General features: G+C 47.9%; 1 protein-coding gene across 3 annotated transcripts in view; it reads left to right on the top strand.

Moving 5' to 3' along the window:
- Positions 1 to 15,020, top strand: part of RNF213 (ring finger protein 213) — a 3,248,263-nt gene that overhangs the window by 2,306,649 nt on the left and 926,594 nt on the right. The gene's annotated exons all lie outside the window — the stretch shown is intronic.

Here is a 15,020-nt window from a genome sequence, read left to right as displayed (position 1 = left end):
AAAGAGGACACCACATTGCTCGTTTTTTGATTGCACCTTGTTCCAATGGTGCAGCTGGTGCCCTGGCAGTTGTTCCTGTTGGTTTCCCGCAGACCCACGGTTCTTGGAGCTTCGTTGTGAAGGAAGACGTCTGAAGGGGGCCTGCCACACACAGGGATGAAGCTGGCAGCAGCGACAAGGAATAAAAGGTGCGCTCCTTAAAAACAGGAGAGGCTCTTCAAATGGATATCCGGACCACTACAGCTGTGTGCAGCGATTTCGACCAAGGAAGAGGATCCTCTGGCTGTGTAAGATAAGCTGGTTATCTCCACCAAGCTCAAGGGAAGAAAACTCCGGACTGGATTTTCTCTGTGTCGTTGAAGGAAAGATAGCTCAGGACTGCAGCAGGGCTTCACCGGGACGGGGTAGTTGAAGCAGCCGTCGTTCTCTCTGCTTCTCCTCGGTTCCTTGTAGTTCCAGTGGCGACTCTCTGACTTCTAGCCCAAGAGACCTGCCTTTTATGCGGAAAACCCCCATTCACACAGTCTGGCTGTCAATCACCCAGCAGGAGGGTTGTTCAGCCCGGACAACTACCCTGGCCAATCATGACAAAGTGCGGCTTGGGTTTCCTAGGATACCCTGTGCAGGGGGTGACTACACCCCTCCCTCACATTCAGCCCACCTAGACACCCAGGCGCCTTGAGGAGGGCTTCTGAGCAGAAGCCCACCAAAAGACAGTGAACAAAGAAGGCGAACCTAGTTTGCCGCGCAAAGTAAAACACAAGAAGGACTTTAACAAAAAGAAATGGCGCATAAACCACACCGGAGCCAAAAGAAAGACGATTTGGTCAAGCGGGTTTATGTTGGAGGCTAATATAATAGCCAAGAACAGTACCACGTTTATCTAATATAATCGCGGTAGAAAAGTTAGGGTAGATACCACTGCCACCAGCTAAGTCTAAATGTTAAAAGAGCGAAACAATGCTCTAGGAGGTACAGAGAAAAAGGGATACGAATTAACCCGTTCCAGTTCTCCATGGAAGATGGGGTCTACTGGATCTGTGGTAGATTGACTAAGTAAAGTTAATGGTAACTTTACCCTTTTCTGGGGGATGGTAGTCGCCTCAGAAATGGAGTCGAGGGAGGTCTCAAAGACAACCCTGTGTCACGGCACTGAAGGTGCTGGGTGACACACAAAAAGAAGGCTACTGAAGTGGTGTACTTCAGAGTCCACAATCACAAAAACAAGTGGAAACACATAGCAAAACACAGGTAAGGGGGGGGGGGAGCTCTCACTCTTACCAAGTGGAAAAAAATAAACTCCAGAAGTCCAGCAAAGCTGCTGGGGGACTCACTAGGTGAGGGAAATTAGCCATCGATGAGAATTCTCCCTAACAGTAATGTATCCCATTAGGTCACCTTTCATTAGAGAAATGCACACAATTCACCTATGCACCTGAAAGGAAGGTCAGTAGTTATGCAACAGGAAAACCAGTTCACAAGAACTTTATAAGTGAAATCTCGAAGTTGAATGAGGCTTTGTGCCCAAGAAGTCACAACATTCCTTTAAGAAAGGGGACAAAGTTAGGAAAAGTTCCTGTGGTGGTGGAAATTGTTCTCAAGGATTTTACAGTTAAGTAAGGTACTTTTCTTTTATCTTTTGGAACACCTTTTTAAGTAAATGTTTAAAAAGGAATGGAATAAATAAAAGTTCTTCACAGACTTTTAGAATGGGGGAGATAAGGGCGGCTGTAAATATTGCGATTACCCACCGCCCTTACTCCGATTTTCTCAAGTGACTTGGCAGGTCGACTCAGTCGCTGAAGGCTGTTTTTCCAAGGAAGATGTCGGTCGGGTCTAGGAGCGGAGGGCAACCCGTTGTGGGGCTGACCCCTTATTACCTCACCCCAGACCGGGTCGACCACCTAATGAACGAGTGCACACTTTGTACATAAAGAAAGTTTTATTGTACAATTATTGAGGGAGCAGTTGGATGGTGTTGCAGGACCAAACTAACCCAAATCTCAACAATCCACATCAGTTTACATCTTATATAAATTGTTGCTACAGTTAATGCACTCTGAGATACTTTATTACAATCAACCCCCCACATATGATTGGCAAAAACAGCTGCAAAGAAACCCTATGTTTTCCCAATTTTTACATTTTCATTGGTTAGTCTTATCTTAATTGTCATCTTCACATCATATGTAGAACACACCCCTTTTTAGGATTGGTCCGTGGTAGATCTTATCAGCACATGTTTAAACATTGGCATTGAAAAATAATTCATTACTAGCAATGACTGGCCTAAGCGCTTTAGCATTAACATTTAATTTGCACATGGTTGTGTAAATATTTCAAGCTATATGAGGAAGACTAGGTAAATCATTTGTCGATACTATCTCATTCCCCAGATCACTGTTCCATTGATACTTAACAATCTACAAAACTGTCGCATTATCGCACAATTGAAACTGGGTAGCCTTTGGTATTGGCTTACCCCTGTTTTACTGTTAACCAAAACAAAATAACAAAACCCATTATGTCATGCTCTAAGACATCAGGAGATTACATCTGCTATCTACGGTACTTATCACACCATAACACTTATGACTTGTTCCTGCAGCTGCTTACTACAAAGGTTGCAACGTTACTTATTCACCTATACCCTGGCTTCTAAAACCTCATTGAACCAGTTTCAAATTTCACTTTGCTAAACAGCCCCCCCACCCCCGACTACAGTGGTTTTGATTCATTTGTAAAAGCCCACTATATCGAGATTCATGTACTCACCTTGTATTTGCATTTCCTCCATCTCACTTTCCACCTGTGGTGTTCCCCAGGGGTCTAACCTCTCTCCCTGGCTTTTCAACCAATACCTGGCACTGCTCGCCCACTGCTTTGCTGCTCTCTGCTCAAACTTTCAATGCTATGCGGATGACACCCAACTTGTTTCCAGGCTCCTCTCTACCACCTCTTCTCCCTCTCTCATCTCTGTCTGGCTGAAATCCAGGAGTGGTTCACCGCCAACGACCTCTGCCTTAATGCCACTAAGACAGAGAACCTCCTCATCATCACACCTGCACCTTTCTTGCCTGTCACTCTCTGGCCGGCCTCCCTTAGCCCTCTCCCTGCTCCCACTTACGAGGCTAAGATCCTCTGGGTCATCTTTGACTCCACGCTTTCTTTTTCTCCTCAGATCTCTGGCATCTCTAAGTCGAACTACCAACTGCACCTTGTCCAGAACAGGACTGCAAGACTTGTCCTTGGCCTCAAGCCTTAGGATCGTATCTCTCCAGCCCTGAAATCTCTTCATTGCTCCCAGTGACTACAATCATTAAATTCAAGGCCCTTTGCATTGTCCACAACGCTATCTGGGGCCTGGGTCCACAATACCTTCAGCTCTCCCTCCGTAAATACATTCCTACTCGAGCTCTTTGCTCTTTCACCTCCAACTCCCTCAGGGCCAGTCGCTTCTCCAAGCAACAAGTTGGGGGTAGATCCCTTTCCTCAGCTGGGCCTCCCTCTGGACAGCCTCCCTGCCTCTATGAATCTTCAGGAGAACCATCTTCGGTTCTGGAAGCACCTCAAGACCCTCCTCTTTACTTCTGCCTTCGCTATGCCTCACCCCTGCTAATCGGTCTGCTTTGGCACCAGGCACCTGGTTACCCTCTGATTTCGGGCCCGATCCCTGCCCTCCCAGCCACACACCCGCACTGCCTCCTGGCAACCCTTGCACTTGGGTCTGTATCTGCAGCCCTATAGTCCTCTTCCAGCACTTATCAGACACACATTGTCTACACCTTATTCTCGCACTTACCACCTGCTGGCCACACTACCTGTTGTTGTTCTACCACGTGTTCAGCACTTTCCACTCCCCCCCCCCGCTCCTCGCACTGTCCCCCTTCTCTCTCCCCTGCACTTGCATGTTCTCAATGTCACTGGGCCTAGTAAGATCATTGTCTTGTCCTCCCTTGTTTCCCCTCCCTTGCCCCGGCGTGCTCTGAAACGCTGGTGTATTGGTGCGGTACAAATAAAATATATCATCATATATGTAATTTTTTACATTTTGGTGCGTTTTACATTTTATCTTTATGCACGCATTCAAGCTAATATGTATACATTTTAGACAACAGAAACATTAAAAGTAACACCCCATCCATAATTAACTACACTTTGATACATGTGAAATTGCAACATGGTGCCCAGTTCTCCAGCATGGGGTCTGGCATGGATTCACATGCTCATGAATATTCCTCACCGTCAGGCTGGGAATCCTCGGTAAAAGAAAAAACAGTTTCACTTTCACTTACAAACTGTATTTCTCTTGTAAAACAATCACTGAGCTGTGGGTGATACTGCCCCCAGCCAATGACTGCCCTCTCCCTAAGCCCCTCCTCTGGCAGCCATCTTCAGATTTTTAACGTACGTTCAAATGTTGGGAAGTCCTCTTGTTTTGCTCTGTGATCTGATCTACGTTTTCACGCTTTTTTGGTTACAAGTTTTTTTTTGTCAAACAGAGCTGAAGATGGCTGCCAGAGGAGGGGCTTAGGGAGAGGGCAGTCATTGGCTAGGGGCAATATGACCCAGAGCTCAGTGATTGGTTTAGAGGAGAAATAGTTTGTAGGTGAAAGTTAAACTGTTTTTTCTTTTACCGCGGATTTCCGGACTGACGATGGAATATTCATGAGCATGTAAATCCAGACCTATGCTGGATAACAATAGTTACACGTAAGTAACTTGTTCCTTCAACACCATCCCCAGTTATTAATACGGTGCACGCAACATGATCCCTTGTTATCATGGGGGGTTTTCCTGACCACCCCAGCACCTTTATGAAGTAGAAATGCAGCAGGCACTGATGCAGGCCTCATCAGGACATTGTACCAGACATAGGGGAGCTGGTTGCAGTGACAATCACCACGCAAGGGCATGACAGCAGGCGTCTCTCCTGTCGCAAACAAAGACGTCCTTCCAGGACAGGATCCCTTGATGCTGAGAAGCTGAAACTTGACAGGAAGGCGACTTGTAGGACTAGCTGGTGACCAACGAAGTTCCAGACAAGAACATGAAACTGCGATGCTTCTGGCGCAGTAGCACAATTCAGAGCTGGTCGGTCCACTGGGTGGTCCAGGGGCAATTTCGATTACTCCAAGCTGCAGGAACGCGATAAGACATTGGGACTGGTTGGTCCCACCAGTCCGAGGGTTGCAGCACCAACAAAGGCCTTCTCAGATTAGGTAGTCCAGCAGGGCTTCACGGGGACAATTGCATGAATGGTTGCCTGGCCTCTTCAGAAGTCATCCACGGGTCTTCAGTCAGCTGCACAGATACGCATGTTACTTGGTTCCATTGCTGATCTGCTGGAATGACTGCAGGGCTCTTTGTAGCCTAAATTCAGTGGAGTGATCAAACCCAGTCCTCCAATTCTAGGATCTGCACCACTCACTCAGCCAGCAGTGGACCAATCGGGGACTACTGTTTGTTCCTTTCGTGCAGGCACATTAAACTTTCTGGCACTAGAGTGTGGATTGAGACCAGACAGTCCGAACCCACATTCTGGGTCCACACACAAATGGCATGCAGCAGCCTACGAAAGCAGCAGCTTTCTTGGGCATTTGTAGGACTATTTTAGGGATTTCCAGACCTGGGAAGCCAGGATGAATGCCAAACCAAATGGCTAAAGAACAAGCAAAAAAATCTCATTGCATGGCCATTTTAGGACACTAGCCACCGTTAGTAGCCAAACACAGTAAACGTGACTGTCTCAACTAAAAATAGAGCAGAAATGGTATTTGCTGTCACCAGCTTGTCTTAATCACATTTAAAAGTAATCAAAAATCCCATAGTTAAAAGGCTAGAGTGATATAAAAGTAACCCCATTGCACTGAATTGTAAAATGCTGTGAGTAATGTAAAAATGTTATCAAAGGATGTAAAAAGTAGAAAAACATAAGGGAAATATGGTTTGCCAGTACTGGCAGTCTGAAGGATTAGTCTGTTTCCCCATAACAAAATGAAAAATGAGAAAAAGGCCAGGGAAGTGATGCTGCAGGCTTCGCTTCTCTGTAAAAAGTCAGGACAGGGTCCAAAACATCAGCACAAAGTTTGGGGGTCCATAGAATATGGAGGGAAAGTTTGCTAAAATAGAAATCTTTCCCAACAACTCCAACGATGATCTGATGAACAGTGGGAGGGGCCCTCCTTTTAACCAAGATTCAAACTGGGAACAAGCCCACTAATGGTAAGGATCTGCAACCTTCAAACATCCTAGTTTATCCACATATGCAGTCATGGAAACCTACTGGTCATCGCATCTGTCCAGCAACCGACTTTCAGGCTACAGTTGTTGTAGACCTCTGGCTCACACACAAAGCCCCATCTACCCATGAAAACAGCATCTTTCCCCGGGAAAGGAGATTCCATGTAAGGCATTTCTTGACCTGAGAAGGCCAAGGAACAATATGGCCATAGAACAAGCAAACATTTTGTGGCCGTCATTTTAGGGTGCTAGCCACCTTTAGTGGTAATTTGCAGTAAATTCAAAAGTGCATACGAAAAATACCACAATAAAAGTAAAAAATTATTCAGGTGCCACCAGCTTGTTTTGGGCTCATTGTCAAAGTAACAAGAAAGCCATTATATGAAAAGTTCTCCAGCATGGGGTCTGGCATGGATTCATATGCTCACCTATAAACCAATCACTGAGCTCACTGAGCTCTGGGTCATACTGCCCTCTCCCTAAGACCCTCCTCTGGCAGCCATCTTCAGATTTTTTCCACACTTTCAAGTGTTGGGAGTCCTCGTGTTTTGCTCCTCATGCTTTTCTACATTTTCGCGCTTTTTTCAGTAGAAAAGTTTCTATTTTTGTCAAATTGAGCCTCTGTGCTGTTCGTTCCATTGACCGACAAGCGGGGATCCATTTGTCAGTGTCTTTCAACATCCCTCAAGGGCAAGAATCGTCGACAGTTTCATCAAAGATTCCAGAAGGCCATCGGGCCTACACCGCACGCCGGACCATGTCGGAGGAGAAGGAAGGAGGCTCACTCTTCAAGCTCTGCTCCAGCTGGGGATTGTGGAACGTGTTTGTGGAGAACAAACACTCCCAGTGCCTCTACTGTCTCCATCCGGACCACAGGGAAGCGGATTGTGAAATCTGTCTTGAGGTTCTCCAAGCGCACCGTCAAGGATCATCACAGTAGGTTGGCGGCGTGGCTCAACGCCAAGGCCTACACCCCGTGCGGCAAGCAGGGGCATGCCTCGCCCAGGACCCGCCGGTCCGAGGAGCGGGCTTCTAAGTCCTTTGAGGGCTCTCCATACGTGGAGGTCAAAGACGAGACCAAGCACAGTTTCCATCGGGGTCGCTGCGTAAGCGGGTAGGGTGCATTCATCTTTGCCATCTGCCTCCATCACCAGTTATCGCTCCAGCTCCTCCTCGAAGAGAAAATCGGCTAACCAAGGGAAGTTCCGGGAGAAGCCGGAGAAGACCAAGGCGCAGGGAAAGGTGTCTGACATGCCCCCTTAAGGCTCAGGTAGCCCAGACAAAGTCATACTCGACAATAGAGCTGGTGGCGGCCGAGGAAGAAGTGAGGGAAAGACGTTGGATGCCACAGATCGGAAGGTAATCTACTCGGCAGCGACGACAGTCAAGGCAGCAAATTCACTTGCGATCGTGGCCAGGTGGGACAGGAAGCTGTGGTATAAGATTGCCCCGCTGCTGGAATTTCTGCCTGATGACAAGGCGGTCAAGGCACTTGAGATCCTCCAGGAGGGTGAGGTGGCATCAGACGATGCCATCACTGTGTCCCTGGACATCGCGGAAACAGGGTTCTGACATATGGAGAACGGTGCCTGCCTCCGGCGTCGTGGCTGTTTGAAGGCCACCAACTTCCGTCAAGAGGTCCAAACGAGGGTGCTGGACATGCCCTTCGACGGTGACAACCTCTTTGGGAAAGCCGTTAATGATTTGTTGCAGGCCATTAAGATGAACACAGAGACGACCCGTGCCCTGGGTACTCTTCAGCAGCAGCATCCATCCTTTCGTGCCTCCGGCGGAAGGTCAGGCAGATCGTCAAAAGGGTTCAGCGGAATGTCCTCCTCGTACCGTCGATCCTCCCGGTTCACGACCCAAGAGGCCTACAGGGGCCGCTCCAAGTCTTTCGGTGGAGGTGGCTGACATTGTCGCTTCCAAGGCGGCACGCAGGTCCGGAAGCAAGATTGAACTGGCCAGGACGTCCCCCACCCGTGCACCCCGGTGGGAGGCCGGCTGGCAGGCTTTGTAAGCGAGTGATAAAAGATCACCACCGACCAGTGGGTGCTGGACGCTCTCGCCCACGGGCACACTATAGAGATCCAGCAGTGGCCCGGCAGGAGCAGCAAATCCCTCCACTCCTGCAGGAAGTACGGGCCATGCTAAAAAAGGGGGCGATAGGGTTGGTTCCAAAGCGACTCAGGGGGCTCCAGAGTCAACTCCAGATAGTTCTTGGTAAAGAACAAGACCAGGGGCTGGATGCCCATTCTAGACCTGTGGTGCCTCAACAAAAATACCTCAAGTTCCAAAAATTCAGGATGGTCAAGTTTCAGCACGTGCTCGGCCAACTGGAGGAAGGAGACTTCTCGTTGTTGCTGGATCTGGAAGACACATATTTTCACAGCTCCATTCACGAGAAGCATTGCTATTTCCTGCGCTTTGTGGTACAGGGAAGACACTAACAGTTCAAGGTCCTTCCCTTTGGACTGAAGTCGGCACCCAGGGTGTTCACAAAGTGCCTGGTGCCAGCGGCTGATGGATCTGGGGTTCTCCGTCAACTATCCACAATCCTGCTTGATACCATCGCAGAACCCACTGTTCCTGGGGACCAGGCTCAACACAGTCTCCTGCCTGGCAGCCCCCTTGGAAGAAAGGATAGCGGCCGTGCTGGGCTAGAAGCAGTGGCTGTAGGCACTGAAGACCGCCATGGTACGGACCATCAAGTCGCTGCCCGGCATGATGTCATCGTGCATTTCCCTGATCCGACTCCTGGACGATCGGTGGATCCAGTTGTCCGTAAGCTTTCCAAACAAGATTGTTCTTGACAAGGAGTTCCGTCGAGTGATAAGGTGGTGGGGCGTGCGCTTTAACATCGCCGGGACACGGATTTCCATCACCCCCCCTTCCATACCAGGAGACGGTCACCACGGACGCTTCCCTGGAGGGCTGGGGAGATCACACTGGACGTCTCCACGCCAGAGGCCTGTGGCTACTGGATGAGAGGGAGCTCCACATCAATGCCCTGAATCTGCGGGCAGTGTTCTCGGCAATCAAGTCATTCCTTCCATCCCTCATGGACAAGGTGGTGAGGGTCTTCACGGACAATACCACAATGTTCTACATCAGGAAGCAGGGTGGGTACCAGTTCCCCACTGCTCTCCAGAGAGGCACAGGACTTGGGGCACTAGGCCATCGCCCAGGAGATGTTACTCATTCCTTTTCACCTGGCGGGAGTCTAGAACACTATTGTGCTCTTGCTACGAGTGGGAACTTCGACGGGATCAAGTGGACAGCCTCTTCCTCAATGTGGCAGACCCCAGATTGACCTGTTTGCGACGGAGACGAGTCCCAAATGCTAGTGATTCGCCAGCCGGTTCCACTAGTCGAGGAGCATGGGGATGCATTTTTCTTCCCGTGGGAAGGCCTGTTCCTGTACGCGTACCCGCTGTTGCCTCTCCTACTGAGTCATCGATCAACACAAACGGTGCTGATGCAGGGTGATCCTCGTCGCCCTGGCGTGGCTGTGGCAGATTTGGTACCCAGATCTTCTCAGCCTGTCAGCGTCGCCCCTGGTTAAGCTACCAGTGGTTGCGGATCTGCTCGCCAAAGAAGGAGGCGCAATCCTATATCACAAACCAGGCTCCTGCAGCCTTAGAGTTCGGAGGATATGCGCTGCCTGCGGACTGCAGGGAGGTCCTTGCCAGGGCATCATTGACTCTTGGTTGCTACGGGCACAAGTGGAAACGTTTTGCAACGTGGTGCCGGAGTTTTAGGCACGGTTGTATGCAGTACCCTTTGGGTACACTAGAATAACCTTGACCTCCTGGCAATAGGTACCCAACCTTTGGTATAAGTCTGAACTACACAGTTTGGTAGTGTGGCTGAGCAACCAGGCTTATCTCAAGAGGGGTCAATGTGAGCAGTAATGTTGTGACAGAGTTTCAGTGTAGCAGTTATTCCAATAAACACTTGCACTCAAGGGTTCTTGATAAAACAATTATTAATTTATTTCACAGTCAGTTGTATAAGCCTTCTTCAGAAGGGTGCAATATATGTAACACTTATAATACACTTCAAAACACACTGTTAGTTTCTCTAAATCAGATGATACCCATTGGGAATGACTTCAGTGCAGTGGTACAGGGAAGTCTTAGATTTCCCAAAGGTTTTAAACAACTTCTCTTGGTGAAACTAATGTTTCTAAGAGCAGTGAAGTGAAATTGACTTTACTTACATTTTGTAACTTTCTAGACCGAGCACACACTATCTTACCATAGGGTGCTGGAGGAGTTACTTAGTATCACCTTTGTCTAGTTTCTCATGTAACATTTTTATGTTACTCTTTCTACATTTAATGGCTGGTGGCTGAAGCTCTAAATTTGCCTCGACTAAAGAAGCCCTGCAAAGGACGACTTCTCACCTTGGGTTGGTCGGACCATTCGACCCCAAGACGAACTCGTCTGGACATCCTCTTGAAGCTGGCTGTACTTCCATTGCTGCTGCAGGAACCAATTGTCAGGGAGAGGAATCGTTTTTAAGCCAGTCCAGAGCTCCAGGAAGATCCTCCAGACTCCCTATTGTTTGGGAGAATTCTCATAAATGTGCTAATTCCCTTCACACTTCCCTGAAGTTTTGTGAACAAGTAATGCACAGTAACACTTTAGCAGGAAGATAAGTGAATGAAAACTGAGCAAAATCGCACTCCACAAGTTAAAACAGTAGGAAGAAAGAGGGGTTTAGAAGGTTTAGGTGCATCAACACATTTCTCATTGAAAACTAATCTAGTGAGCAGATCTAACAAATCAGCCAGAGTCAATAGGCCTGAGCCAGAGTCAGTGGTACAGGACCAAGAGCTTAGGAGCAAACATTTTCTTATAGCTGCAGTCAAGTCTTTAGTAGAATAATATTGAAGAGGTAGATGCAAGGTGAAAGACAATTTTAAGAGAGAGGGCTACAAGTAGTTAAAGGATTTAAAACACCTTTAGTGCTACCACGGAGAAAGGGCGGCCTGGCGGAATAATGTACCTTAAATGTGAAGAAGTGGCTCCTGCGGTGGCAGTTGTTCCTGGTAGTTCATGTAGGTCGAGGGATCCAACAGAGGAAGAGAGGCTCTCGTCATGGAGGAAGGTTCGAGTCACTGCACTACCCAGGGATGAAACCAGCCGCGGTGCTGCCAAACAAAGTTTAAAAGGTACGCTCCTTTTAATCGCGGTCCGGGTCGATAGCTGCCTGGCTATCCGGTCTCCAAGTGCTGGGCACTGTCGATTCGACCAAGGCAGGTCCGAGGATGCGATGGGTGAACTGGTTGACCCCACCAGCTCAAGGGAAGGAGGCGCTCTCGTCGTGTGGAAGAAAAGTGGTGAGACGATCCGGCAGGGCTTCACCGGTGGTGTAGATGCTGAAGATGTCTCTGGCTTCTCTCCCCTTCGGTTCAGTAGTTCCAGTGGTGCCGTCTTGCTCTTCCAGTTCTCAGGACCCTGCTTTTATGCAGAAAGAGACCCATTCATACAGCCTAGCTGTCACTCACACAGTGGAGTGGTCAGCTTGGCGGGAGACCCTCCAGCCTATCAGGTTAGAGTGATCCTGAGTTTCTGTGGCAACTCTGTCCGTGGGTTCTACTCCCCCTCCCAAACAGACTCACCCCAGACTCAGTGGTGCCGAAAGGAGGGCTTCTTGGCAGAAGCCGGCCAAAAGGACGAACAAAGGATCCACGACCTAGGTTAGGAAAATGGAGTAAGACTCGAGAAAGAAGTTTTATCAAAGTTCTGGCAAATAAAACCTACCGGAGTAAAGTTAATAATAAAATAAATGGGCGGTATGTTAGAGGCTGTCAGAAAAAGGTAGCCTCGAACAATGGGAAAATCCCATAGAGAAATATTTGCGGTCGAATATAAAGGGTAGTAACCACAGCCACCAGCCAGAAACATTGTAGAGGGGGACTTTAAAGTACCCTCTCGAAAATGAACATAGGGGGAAAACTATTAACCCCTTCCTGTACTTCCATATTAAGATTGGGTGTACTGGTTAAGTTCATAAAAATCGACTAGTAAAGTCAATGGGGACTTTACATGCCCTGAGAGACAGTAGTCAGTCCTAGGGTGTGGAGTCTGTTCGGGGGTCGCTACGACACCCCTGTGTCACTGCACGGGGGGTGCTGTGTAACACATGTGCATAAAGATGGTTCCTATGGGTGAGGGAAAAGATCCCATAGGCATTAAACACAAAAATAGCCTAGAACACGCATAGCAAAAATGCCTAAGAGTGGGAAAGAGAATCTCACTCTTCGCAGGTAAAAAGAAACAAAACCTTCAAATCCAGCAAAGCTGCTGGGGGACTCTATAGGTAAGGGAAATTAGCCATGAAATGAGAATTCACCCCAACAGTGCCTTAAGTCCCTTTGTTTAAACGGGTCCCGGTCTTCTTTTTTCGCTGTTTCTTTTTGGAAAGGTCCTTCTAACGTTTTTGTCTGCGCGCCAATCCAGGTTTGGTCCCTTTGTTCGTATGCCTTCGGCGGGCTTCAGGACTGAAGACCGCCTCTGGCGCCCCAATGTTTGGGGTGGGCAGAAAGTGAGGGAGGTGCCCGAATCTCCCTGTGCTTGGTCTCCTAGGAGTCCCAAATGCACTCTGGTGTGATTGGCTGGCTGACTGTCCGGCAAGGACAGCCACCCTGCTGGGTGAGTGACAGCTAGGCTGGAATGAAATGGAGAGAACTGTTTAAAAGGCGAGTCTCTAGAAAGAAGAGTAGACCACTGGAACGAAAGAACCGAAGAAGAGGACGGCTGCTGCAACTCCTGGACCGTTGGTTTGCCCGGCAAAGCCCTGCTGCAGGTCCGAATTGCCAATTTCATCTCGACAGTGAGGCCCCTTCAAGGATGACTTCTTCCTTTGAGTTGGTGGGACCAATCAACTCGTAAGCCATTTGGATACCGTTGTCGAGGTTAGGATTAACCAGGTGTATTGCTCTCCTCTGAAAAGTGCACGGAACTACCATAAATCACCAATGCAATTATAGAGCAAATACTTCAACCCAAAAACAGACAGGCACAATAACTCACAGCCACGCACGCTTTAGAAGATAATCCGCTCTTTACGGCTATTTATTCAAAGATTACAGGTACATAGAAATAACTCATAAAACTAACATGGACATAAATCGCAGAAGAAGTAAAGAAGTCAAAGAAAGAATACATCACTGTAAGCGTATTATCTTTCCTCATCTCATCCAGAATCGGCTGGAAGACCCCCGGGACAGCCAGGACGAGAGTGCCACAGCTCACAGGAAGGCCAGACGGAGCGTCCTTCTCTGGCTGAAGTCTCACCTGACCCTTCCAGGTTTCCGCCTATATAGGCACTCCAAAAAAAGGAGTTAATTCTCGAACCTTCTGGAATTGCACCTGCGCAGTTGAGGAACAGCCGTCGGTTGCCAGCTGGGTCAATCGAGAGCTCCCCCCCCCAAGGAATGCAGGGCCTCCCTGCTCTAAAAACATGCTCCACGGAGAACAGTAGCAAGTCATAACAACGTTAGCTTTTCCCAGCAGAAATGGCCTTGACTGCAAACTAAGTTTGAAAAAGCATGTTTGTCTCAGCACTGTGAATCTAACACTATGTGTGTGCAGCCTTTCACTGCGGAGTGAAGTAAATATCCAACATGGCTGCGAGCGCTCCCAGAATGCATTGCGCCTGCGCCATTTTTAACTAAGCAGAACACCAGGGAGAGGAACACCAGCTTGTGTGCTTGAATCTACAGCTACTGGAACTGAAGTGACTCCATTTTGTTTGCATTTTGCGACGATCCCGTGCAGTCCCCGCGACGTCCTCCCTCTTGTCCCCACGACTGAGGCGCAGGAACAGTGATATCTGCAGGAACTGCCAGGAACCAACGACTTCAGCTGCATTTGTTTCTTCATACTAAGGTACTGTGTCAACCCGATTGAGAGAACGCCACCCTAGCAGTGAAAGTTTGTGAAACTTTCCCAACTTGCAGGCCTAATCGGCTTGTGACCCAACATATGATTCTTTTTCGCCTAAACTACTTCTCAGAACTTTCGCAAAGACTTTACCGTTTGATACCAGAACTGCTATTTCCTATCCAGAACACTAGCCCATTGACTTTGGCCTAGGCCTATTGACTTGAATTGAACTCTTCTGGTGAACTGAAACTATTTGCACTGTTTAAAAAGTATATGTGATCTATTCTACTTACTTTATGCCTTTTTGCTCACTTCTAAGTAACTGAACTGCCATTTGGCTCCTTTTTCAGGGGAGCTCAAACTCTCAAAATCTTAGAGTTTTGTATTGAAGTGTATTGGTATATAATATTAAGTTTCCTCCTTCTAGTCAAATGTTTTCTAAATGATTGTGTAATAAATTAATAAGTGTTTTACCAAGAAACCTTGAGTATAAGTGTCTACTTGAACTACTGTGATTGAAATTCCTCTGTGTAATGACTGGTACTGCTCACATTCACTCTTGAGATAAGCCTGGCTTAGAAACTTTTTTCTTTTACTGAGGATTACCGGCCTGACGACTGGGAATATTTTTGAGCATTTGAATCCATGCCAGACCCATGCTGGAGAACAATAGTCACAGGTAAGTAACTTGTTCCTTATAAACATACAAAGTATCCTAACTGCACTTCACTATAAGGTGATGTGTGCAATTGTTACAACATAAACATCCGTAGAGAGAGACATGTGTCTCAGTACTGACATTCTTAGGGACTAGCTAGTTCCCCCATAAGAATGAGCAAAGCAGACAAGGGAAGTAAAGCAGACGGCTTTTCTGACCTC

The sequence above is a fragment of the Ambystoma mexicanum genome, chromosome 3q (assembly GCF_040938575.1).
Source record: "Ambystoma mexicanum isolate Mex_15411 chromosome 3q, UKY_AmexF1_1, whole genome shotgun sequence".
In the NCBI taxonomy this organism is placed as follows: Eukaryota; Metazoa; Chordata; class Amphibia; order Caudata; family Ambystomatidae; genus Ambystoma; species Ambystoma mexicanum.
This window is presented reverse-complemented; position numbering and strand designations above follow the sequence as displayed.